General features: G+C 30.1%; 1 protein-coding gene across 3 annotated transcripts in view; it reads right to left on the bottom strand.

Annotated features, from left to right (window-relative positions):
* LOC143062655 (tyrosine-protein phosphatase Lar-like) overlaps positions 1–12,359 on the bottom strand; it is a 174,863-nt gene that overhangs the window by 101,176 nt on the left and 61,328 nt on the right. The window contains exon 1 of one of the 3 annotated variants that reach the window (XM_076234366.1): positions 6,257–6,275. The exons of the other annotated variants lie outside the window; for them this stretch is intronic. The gene's annotated coding sequence lies outside the window, so the exon portion shown is untranslated. Of the gene's footprint in view, positions 1–6,256; positions 6,276–12,359 lie in introns of those variants that run through there. 3 annotated transcript variants of the gene reach the window in all.

The following is a 12,359-nucleotide window of genomic DNA, read 5'->3' on the forward strand; positions in this document are numbered from 1 at the left end:
ATTATGTGCTGACTTGACAAATAAAATAAAGAAATTAACAAATAAAATAAAGAAATTAATTTATCATCAAATTTGAATGTTTTACATTGCACTGTAAAGATGGCAGAGGGATTTGAATACATTAAATTAAGAAGATATAATGGTAAGATTACCAATGAGAAAACTCTGCACCAGAGATCAAATGAATAAGTTTAAGGTTACTATATGGCCTTCAACAATGAGTAAAACTTGTACTATATAGTTTGCTATCTAAGGTCCTGAAACGACAAATGTAAATTAAATTAAATTGAGAAAACTAATGGCCTGATGTCTGAAGTACCATTTGAGAGAACCATTAAAGAAATAATATCCAGTGTGTGGAAATCGGAAACTTACAAATGTTTTCAAAAAATTCTACACTACTCATATTTCAAGATTTTTTAACATCAGTTATTTAAACATGCGTGTCTAGTTAAATACACTTGAATATTACCCTAAAATGTTAGACAATTTTTCACTTTACAAGTTCACAAATGAGCATGTCTGATTATGTAATGGATAGGACACACCCAATCACTGTCAACAATCAAATGTACATAAGTCAACTTTGATAAAATCATTTTGTATGCATGTTGACATAACATTTCTATCAGGTTTACATTTTACTTGTTTATGGTTGTTTGTCATCAGTATTAGGTGTTGAATGCTCGGGGGGGGGGGGGGGGGGGGGGGGTGTTAATGTATCTATGTCTTCAAATATCATATTATTATGATGCCCTTTATGGGTTCTTGATTAGATTAATAAAATTCTTATTATTCTAAAGCTAAGGGACCACATACAGTGTTTATACATACATGTATCATGTAATACATTTTCTTAAAAGAGCCAATATAAAATTTAGAAGATGTGGTATGATAGCCAGTGAATAGAACAAATCTCCACCAGACAACAAATGACATAGAAGGAAACTTCTTTATATCGAAATACAGCCTCCAACAACTAGCAACATGCATACTCCCATAGAAAGATATAAAGGTCCCTGAATTGACATACCTAAAGCATTTCAATAACAAAGCTAGCCAACCTTTAGATTAATTTTTTTTTTATTCTTTTGAAGAAATTTAGTCCTCACTTTAACTTTTAAATTTTATGTAAAATGTATGCTGGATTATTCATTATCATATAAACATACAGATAATCGGAAATGTCCATCATACTGTTCTATTTATAGGACTGATCATATTACATTGTACCAATATAAATAAATAGGTCCAGGATCTCTGGCCTACATCTCAATCTGCAAGGGCAGACTGATTAAATGCCATTTATATTTGCATTAATTTAGATTTAAAATGTGTGTTTTATCAACTCAAAGGGAAGTAAATCCAACTCAATTTAAACTTCATAGCATTATCAAATAGAGTTATCTCCCATACAACATTATCTTCACAGATATTCTCTTAGTCATTTTTCAATATTTTCCCCAAGATGTTAAATTAACATTCAGGAATGCAGAAATGGTAGTTTTTTTTTCTGTTACTGGCTTCATTGATGCAACAAGTTTTACATTGATTATATTAAATCTTTTGTAAAACAAAATCAATTACCAAGATTTTAAGAAGAAGAAAAAAACAGCTTTCATTAAAAAATCTATAATTATGATAGAAACACAAAACAGATCAATAATGGAAGAAAAATCTTATAAATACATTATCAGCAATAGAATTACAAGATTTTCACACCGAAATTAATTTCCATATCTAAATAAGATGAATCTGTCGAAGACCAGTCCATCAATATAAAATTCTCTAAATAACAACAAACATCAAAATATGACACAAGACATCCATAGAGAAGATTCCTTACTTGGGACAGCAATGTTTTATAAATTCTAAAGCCTCCCCCTTTTAATTGAATAACTTTAAGATAACTGTTACAATTATAGATGTTAATGCTGTTCTATAGTACAGAATGTCTTATTTCTTGGTTGACTCCAGACAAAAAAATCAATATCAATTTTCCACCATAATTAGATTATTGATATACAAGTTCATAACATGTGATTTCTGATGTTCATTCTATTAGAAAGAACCTTATCAAATTCACTGTTTAGAAAAGACATAAGTTTTACTTAAAACATTGTGTATATCTTCTCAAAATTTACCTAAACCCTTTTTTTATTCCACAATTTTTTGTCCATAGATATAAGAAGATGTGGTATGGATGCCAAAGAGACAACTCTCTATATCTGTTCCCCCCCCCCTTTTTTTTGGTTTTGCCTTTTTTCTTTTAGAAATCAATAGATAAGATAGAATGATTATGATAACATCTGTCCCATCTGATGGTGTTAAGATCCCTCAATAGTCTCTTTCTCATCCCCCCTTTTTTATGTTTGGCCTTTATTCTACAGAAATCAATAGAAGATAGAATGATAGAATGATTATGATACATCTGTCTCATCTGATGGTGTTAAGATCCCTCAATAGTCTCTTTCTCACCCCCCCCCCCCCCTTTTTTTTAATGTTTGGCCTTTATTCTACAGAAATCAATAGATAAGAGAGACTGATTATGATAACATCTGTCCCATCTGATGGTGTTAAGATCCCTCAATAGTCTCTTTCTCACCCCCCCCCCCTTTTTTTTTAATGTTTGGCCTTTATTCTACAGAAATCAATAGATAAGAGAGACTGATTATGATAACATCTGTCTCATCTGATGGTGTTAAGATCCCTCAATAGTCTCTTTCTCACCCCCCCCCCCTTTTTTTTAATGTTTGGCCTTTATTCTACAGAAATCAATAGATAAGAGAGACTGATTATGATAACATCTGTCCCATCTGATGGTGTTAAGATCCTGCAATAGTCTCTGTCTTAATTATTAATGGAGTCATTAAAACACTAGCCTCATACACAAAAACAATACAATAACCTTTCAATGTCTACTTATTGTAACTTGGTAAATTGGGAATAATTAACATGCAAATATTCCTGTGAAATTTCTCAGGTGCCTTGATCTTTACCAATCTTTAATGAAATGTTTAATTTTGTATTCAGTAGACAAAATATTACATAAGGTATTCAAACCATTTTTAAAGAACAAATTTCCCTCCAAGTAAAAACTACCAGGATGAGAAGTTAATAGTTTTAGGGTCATCGAATATCTATCATTTATTTTATTCAATCTCAAATATGTTAAATCATTTTCCACTTTTTTTCCCTCATCAACTGTCTAATTTGTCATATTTCACTTATATATTGAAGTAAATTACAGTAATACAAATACAAAATCCTATATCTTGTCGACACACAAAAGCTTTAATCAAAATTTGCATTCTTAGATCTTATTTTCAAAATCAATCAAATTTTAAGATTCAAATTGAAAGAATAAAATGATCTATAAATAGCATTGCCTTGAGAATTAAAATCGGATTTCAATACTGAAGCAAACAAAAAGGATGATGAGTCACATCTCTCAATTATTCAAAATCCATAATTATCACATTTTTTATTCCTTCTAACAACTTTTGTAGTCATAGCAACACAATCAAATCCATTATTTCCCATCAATAATCCTAAATATGAAGTCAAAAGGAGACAGATTTTAAAGTACAATTAACCAAGAATATAACATTGTTATTTCTATTGTCTAGTTTGTGACACAGAGTTAATTCATGATGCCGGTCATTTCTTCATTTTACTTCAGTAGCAGTAATAACATTAACGGTACCAATTTTCCTGCACCAGATGCGCATTTCGACATATTCTTAATCGTAATAATTACTTAAAATGAAACCCTAATTAATTTGACGTTTATATGTAATTTTGACTTTTTGAATTTTTAATAAACTTTCAAGTTCCTAGCAGTTTAATTATTTATGCTAACTTTGTTTTCAATTTTCTGCAATACATGTATATACAAACACAGAATAAAATGGTTATAATTGATTTGTATTATTCATAAATTGATTAAAGTTAATTGGCATCAAATGACATCATATAATAAACAATAGAAGTCTCGTTCACTATGTCAATGGTCTGGGGAGACTTGTTATATCTCATTTATATAATAATTTACAATCTGATTTAAGTCTGTTTTATAATCATAAAATTAACAAATCATGGTCACATCAACCTATAATCTAAGAACAAAATTCCTATTTTACTTTACCTTTGACAGAGAAGTTGGGGAATACAAACGATGGACAGAAGGACAAACAAACAGACTGACTCTCTTATTACTTTATAAGGGCTCTTTAGAAAGCAGACGGTATAATAACAAAAATCTAAGACAGAAGAGAGAACAAAGTCTATGGCTAAGGGCTGAAATTCTTTCCAATATATAAATATTTTCAGATGCTTAAAAAAGCTAGAGGAAAAACATTAGGTGGTACTAGTGGGTGACCGCAGAAAAACCTTTTCCTTACTCTTCTGAACTTTAAAAGTGGCTCAATCTACTTGAAACATTAGCTACTACCACCTATATTAATCTGTATCTGTATAATTTGTGTAAAGAGGAAGGGAATATTTATTGTCAATAATGGACACTTGTATCCATTTATTATTTCTAGACACATAAAATGTGCATCAAGCATCTGTGGCAGATGTTCTACAGATACCTGTCAATTAGAACTCTCCTAGAGTGATGGACATTTGTGAGATTTTTGTGTGAAGACTCTACTGTGTTGCCAAATTAAACTGTTGTAAAAAACTGCAAGGATTGTAATTTATATCCTAGAAGAAATGTTAATTAATTCCTCCATTTCTGAACTCTTGTACATCAAGCATTTTCTTTGTAAAATTAAAAACATGCATTTTGAATTGATGTCTGACATTATTTACATAATATGTATTATTTACACACCTTAAAGTCAAATATGCAAGAACTTCTGTACTTATGATCTGGCCTTTAAATATGCAAAGTACTTCTGTACTTTAATGATCTGATCAGGCCTAAAAATAAACGTTTAAACCCACATATTTTTGTGCCTGTCCAAAGTCAGGAGCCCCTGGCCTTTATGTCAGTCTTGTATGATTTTTTATTTAAGTTCATTTACATATTTTGGAGTTTAGTATGACGTTTATGATCACTGAACTTAAGTATATATATTTGTTTAGAGGCCAGCTGAAGCACGTCTGACCCGCTGCAGGATTTTCTTGCTGTCCTTCAGCTGTTAGCTGCTTTTTGGTCGGGTTGTGGTCTCTTTAAAGTATATATATAGTCCATAAATTCTATAAGGATATTATCTGGCCAGGGTTTTAACTGTTCTTAATAAAAAAAAATGTCTAGTCTGCTTGCAAGCAAAAAAGGTCATAAAATGTGCTGGGTCAGGCATGGAAATTTAATGGAGTCCGTGAACAGAACTATATATTTTTTTTCCATCATCAGAAAGATATCAAACAACAAGATACAGTAACAAAATGTAGAAGTATTAGCAAAATAATTTAAAATAATTCATATTTAAAGAGTATACTCTGACTTCAGTTTTATATCCTTCATTTGAATGTTGGTTAAGATAAAACATGATGCCCATCTTGCATCACTTTTCTTTCAAGAATGATTTAACAAAAAAGATTTTCTTATTAATTTTGATGAGTTTGACCTGCTACAACTAGGTAACCATGTTATCAAGATAAATCTCAATCACTTTCTCATTCAAAGTGTCACTGATTGATTCTGTGTGTGTTTTATACAGGTGTAATCACTTAAAACACAAAAAAATCTCACTATACAACTGTTATTACACCCTAAAAATCAATATACACAATTTATATTATAAAAACAAACTTCAGACTCAAACTTCTAATATAACATTCTAAAGACATTCTGAATTCTTTGAGCACTTTTGAACTTCAATAAAAATAATCAGTTGATCTTAAAAGAAAAGATGGCAGAATGTTTGAAAGAACATGCACTAAAAAGAGAAAAATTTCCAAAAATATAAAAAATATCAGGACAAAAATATCACGGTTTAAATGTGTTTAGGATCATTATTGCTAAATTCCCAAATTACTGCATGCATTTACACTAAAAGTGTATTTTCTAATATAACAGCAAAAGATGTGAGAGTTTTGATTATTGTGATATAAAAAAAAATAAAGCAAAAAATATTATTAAAATGAAATAATAATCATAGTTTTAAATAAAAGATATATTTTATGAAATCAGTGCTATTTTCCTTTTTATAAATCACTCTATTTATATGGAAGTCTAGAAATGTATATATATTACCTCTTTTCATGAAATTATTTCCTTTCAAAATGAAACAAATAGCATTACCTTTCTTTGTTGAGTGATATTTTCTAATTAACTTTTATAAAACTGATCTGAAAAATAGTGCCTTCAAAATCCACATGCCACATAAAAAATAATATTCCAATTATTTCACAAATCAATAATATAAAATTTCATAATGTGAAATAAGACTCCATCTTTCTGTGATTGTATAATTACTATAGAAAGCTTTAATTAATGTATCATTGACACATTATATTATTGACTACTGACATATGTTCCATTACAAATGGAAAATGGATTTTCACTGTCAATTACCAGATCTGATATGGACAGTTTTTTCCATAGAATTTATGGCACATTTAGAACATTTCTGATGGGGAAATGTATAATTTGACCCCTTTTAACCTGAAAGTTAGCGTTAATCATTAACACATTCCTCAATCAAATTAACTATTTATACATATGTCAAGCCAAATTCTAAAAGTGCCAGCACATGTAAAAGTCATTTCTAGTTTTCTTCACATATGTCAAACTAAAGATTTCTCTTCCATCATAATCATCCTATCATTTTCTTCTCCATTTATATCTGACCAAAAACTTAAACACATCTCAAAACTAGTTCATATATCATTAAAGAAAATATTCAATTATTGTGTTGCTATAATTTTGGTTTTTCTTTAAAATGATTTGTAAATAGCTTTCTGTCTTTTCATCCTTTTCTCGGCCCAGATTTTGCTGGTTGTCTTCAACTCCCCCCTTTTTTTAACAAACTATGACCGTCACGTAGGATTAGATGAATTTCGACAACTTAATTCATAAAAGATCAAGGAAAAAAGTTGTGAACAATTACATGTCACGGTAAAGCATCTTTAACAATGAGCAAACCCTATTAGGTTTATAAGCAAGTTATAAAAGCCCTCGGATGACTAAATATGAAACTGCTTATAAAACAAAACGAAAAATAAAGGCTTGAATCATATCTGTTAATTGAAATCGGAATTCATTGATGTTTATTGTCATGTCAAATGTTTAATAAAGCCCTTTGCTGGGCGCCTTAGATATTGATTTTCTTCTAGAAACTGTAACAAAATGAATGAAATACAAATATAGTAGTTAGCCACCTATAACAATGAACCAATCATTTACAGGCTTCATAAGTTCATTTTGTACCAAAAATACTTCCCATGCATTTGTTCAAATTCATTGACTTTGATTTTTTTAACCATTTATTTTGCACTTAAATATATTTATCTTTCAGTGTCCATGGCTGACTGTTCTAAATTCCCCCATAATTTGAAGCACTTGCCCCATCTAACATTAACTGAAATACTTAGGAAATGCCTTAAATAAACTGCTAGCATGTGGCTTAGTATTTTGACTGATTTTATGTCTTTAAGTAATTCAATAAAAAAATCTTTAATTAATAAATTTAGAGATAGCAGAAATTAATTTGAAAGAGTAGCCATTAAAATGCTGAGCAGTACAGATGTATGATACAAACATCAAAGAGAAACAATATTACAATTCTCTGTAATCAACCAGGAAATGAAGATTGAAACAAAAGTTTGTAAGATGCTAATTACAATGTGTTCTGTGAAGTAGGACATCACCACCTTCTACAAGATCAAGTGCTATCTGATTAAAATGTTAATAACTCAATCACAAACATCAACATTGCCAAATACAATTGTGGTTATTTCCCATAGGCAATAATAGTACATTTGTAGCATCTATTTTAGATACTAAAGCTAGAAAGATTATTTTAAGAATCAAGCCTTGTCAAAAGAAAGTTTTTAAAGGAAAAAAATATATAGGTTCTAGTTGCTTTTTTTAAATGCAAATTTTACTTATCTCCCTCGCGGCACTCGCCTATCAATTCCACACTTCAAAATACATGAAAAGAAGTCTTATCACCATTTGGACAAAGGGGGAAATTATTATATGTTGTATCTCCTTTGGTATTTGGCAGAGTTCATGCAGCTACCATTCATGATTCTGAAAAGCAGGTTCCTTTTAATAGCTGTGCCCATAATGTTACTCAATTGTTCATTGTTACCTAAATACAAGGTTTTTAGCCTTTTAGTTTTCTATGTTGTGTCTTGTGTACTTTTCTTGTCTGTTTGTCTTTTTCTTTTTTAGCCATGGCGTTCTCAGTTTACTTTACGATCTATGAGTTTGAATGTACCTCTGATATTTTTCGCCCTGCCCTGACCTTTGCCCCAAGAGCTTTTTCCAGGGAAAAATCAACAAGGACACAACTTTCATATTCTTCATTATTGAATGAATCTAAAAATAATACCAGGTTATTTAAGTACCTTTTATTATTGAAGGTGTAAAAAAGCTTGATAAAAAGTTATATTGCTCCAAAATCTCATTAAACCATCAACAAATGATTGATTTCTCATTAACTAGTGATGATAAAAAAAAGTTTTTATCTCCCTTTGAAATGTTTTACATTGCATTTAACTGATTACAAAAGTCAGAATGGATTTGAAAAATGAATTACAGTTTACCTATTAATAGTATAGATCTGGCTAGAAATAATCTCACCCTGTCAAATTCTGAAGATAAAAAGTTAACCTACCACAGTAAAAAGGAGGGGAATAGTCTTGATAAAATAATTTCCCATGTTTTTTATTTTATTAAAGTGGAATTTGAATATCATGACATCAACCAGAATTTAAAGGAATAAGGGGAACAATTTATATGAAACAGTCAAACAACAATAATACAGTGGTGAACTTTTAATATCAAAGGGAAATCCCCCAGGTCCGACTACCAATAAAAATGCTATAAGACACCTACAACTTTAATAAACTGGTACATAAAATTGGAAAATGACTAAATTCATTCTGTAATATCCATCTCCTAAATAGTTCATATAGCCTCCTTTCTGTCTTAAATCATTGGTTTAATCGTATGTAAATATGGCGCCCACATTCCTTATTCCATACCAAATCCAATAATCTTTACAAAGTTGCAGCAGAGTAATAAAGTAAATCAGCCCTTTAGGAAAGAGTGAAGACTTTTGACAGATATGTTTAATTACGTCATGTCTGGAAACGAGTGACTCATTCCTCCCGATCTTTCCAAACAGAAGAAAATCTATAATGCCGCCAATAGTTTTAATTTCTGATAACAACTGTGTTTCTTTTAAACCTTTAATACTGTGCAGCCAATAGTTTTAATTTCTGATAACAACTGTGTTTCTTTTAAACCTTTAATACTGTGCAGCCAATAGTTTTAATTTCTGATAACAACTGTGTTTCTTTTAAACCTTTAATACTGTGCAGCCAATAGTTTTAATTTCTGATAACAACTGTGTTTCTTTTAAACCTTTAATACTGTGCAGCCAATAGTTTTAATTTCTGATAACAACTGTGTTTCTTTTAAACCTTTAATACTGTGTAGCCAATAGTTTTAATTTTTGATAACAACTGTGTTTCTTTTAAACCTTTAATACTGTGTAGCCAATAGTTTTAATTTTTGATAACAACTGTGTTTCTTTTAAACCTTTAATACTGTGTAGCCAATAGTTTTAATTTTTGATAACAACTGTGTTTCTTTTAAACCTTTAATACTGTGTAGCCAATAGTTTTAATTTTTGATAACAACTTATGTTCTTTTAAACCTTTAATACTGTGTAGCCAATAGTTTTAATTTTTGATAACAACTTATGTTCTTTTAAACCTTTAATATTGTGGAGCCAATAGTTTTAACACAACTTTATAAGCATCCCCGTACCTTGAGATGTGACTGCGTTTCAATGAACACATTTTGACAAGAGTCACAAAACCTGTTAGTATAGCAGCAGTGCTTCAAATGATGATTGTTATTTTGTCATTTTAGTTTGAAATCATAACCCTTAGCTAAGATATGCTCAAGACTTAAAGTCTGAAATGTAGCCCAACAAATGCCAAAACAAGAATTTAGTTTAGACATGTCTATGGTTCTTGCATGTTTCAGCTAGACATATTTAAAGTGAAATATCATGTCACAATTTCACTTCGAGTTAATCAAGTCCATTTACTAGTAAGAAAGCTTTTATCAGAAGACAAACCATTTAGAATTGATTGCTGAACTCTAACAGTACTTTAATATACAACAACAAAACTGTTTTAATATTTAATTGTTTTACAGCATCCCTGTATCTCCTTATCGTTTCTAACATGTCCTAAAGGGGAAACAAACTTCTAGTTGACTGCCATGAAAACTCTCACAAACTCATCAAACTTTCATGACCATTTTAGTGGGATGCCTTGTAGATAGATATACTAATTCAATTTATACTTCTCTTACTACACTCGAGGGGACAGAGCTGTATTATGTATATACCACGTCTTAACAGATTTCTATACAGTTAATCCTTTTATCTGGATTAAAACAACAACATACAAATATTTGTCTCATTCTCAATTGTCAGTAATCAATAACTGACTTACATTTAAGGCAATGAAATAGATATAGGAAGATGTGGTATGAGTGCCAATTAGACAACTCTCAAGCCAAGAACAATTTAGAAAAGTAAACCATTATAGGTCAAGGTGCGGCCTTCAACACAGAGCTTTGGCTCACACCGAACAGCAAGCTATAAAGGGCCCCAAAAATCACTAGAGTAAAACTATTCAAAAGGAAGAGCTGCGACCTATTAAATTTCATTCTCCTTATATTTTTTTAATAAGTCAATGCATTGTTTCACTTTGTTTTTCAAAATTTAAATTTCATTTATAAGTTCATGGTCACATTATATATATTATATATAACAATATGAAAACATCAGTTCTACATAGACATATATAATGTCAAAAAACTTTAACATTAAAATCAAATGTAATGTAAGGTCAACAAACCATGTCATTTCAACACAATAAAACACATTTTGTGCCTGATTTGGCTACAAGATGACCTTGACTTTTAACCTTAAAATAGCATTTATAATACTAAGAGCTCTACTGACCTCCAACATGTTTTGTTCATAAATCTATGAAACACATGACCTTGAACTTTGTCTTTGAAACTATATAGTACTCCTGACTCTTACTATATAGCAAGCAACAAACAATCTTGAGGAAGATTGGATAAAATACTGGATCTGTATGGTATCTATAAGACAGATAGTGTTTCTCTATCCTTACATAAATGATCTTCTGTTAAAATTCAATGCATGTAAAAAGATAGCAGTTCATAATATCCATAAAGTTTAAATTATCAGGAAAATGATCATTTGTCAGAGAACAGGTGGACAGATGCAGAACAAAGTGGCATATAAGTACCATACAAAATGTATTCAGGAAATTGATTGAAGAAATCATAGCATATAATAATAGAGCAGCTTGGATAATCTTCTACACATTGCTACTGACGCCAACAACCTATCTATGTTAAGACTTACACCCTGTTATAGATATAGAGGTCATACTGTTTATACAAGGTCAAAACATTACAATGATATATGAGAAATGATGTCATCTTGTTGAAGATTATACTTCAATCTGTATTGGAGTGCCTCTTTGTTTATAGCAGTATAGGAAGAGCTATTGTAAACTGTCTGAAAATAAACCATTAATAAAATGATAAGTAAAAATCATTTCAGTCATAAAATCACAATAAACACAAATGTTTTCTGCAATAATTTTCTTTTATGATGTCTAATACGACTTTTAATTTAGGAAATTCCATTCATTGCAGCTTTCATTACTATTTGAGACAATATTTCATATTTCTTTACTATTGATAATCCTTATAATTTTCAAATTAATGTAGTACAAAATGAATTATATATGAAAAAAGAATAGCAGAAATAGAACTAATTTAGCTATTTTGTAGTCTAAAACCAACTGCTGCCGGCATTTAAGAGTTATAGACTTGTAATATATATTAAAATGGGCAAGTCATGATTGATGGATGTTTGCCTAATGTTTAACTGAATAATTATTTCATGAATATTCAGAACATAAGAACCATTTTTGTTGAGAAAGGTAAACAGGCTTCAGGTATTTATTATTGACTTGGAATTTAATATGAACATTTTACAGTCATCAAGATTTAGGGCATGTTAAATAGTTGAAAAATGTTTTCTTGAGAAGTAAAGGCCCCTGATAGAAATTTTGGGTCCTCAATGCTCTTCAACTTCATACTTTCTATG

Source organism: Mytilus galloprovincialis, chromosome 1, assembly GCF_965363235.1.
Source record: "Mytilus galloprovincialis chromosome 1, xbMytGall1.hap1.1, whole genome shotgun sequence".
Classification (NCBI taxonomy): domain Eukaryota; kingdom Metazoa; phylum Mollusca; class Bivalvia; order Mytilida; family Mytilidae; genus Mytilus; species Mytilus galloprovincialis.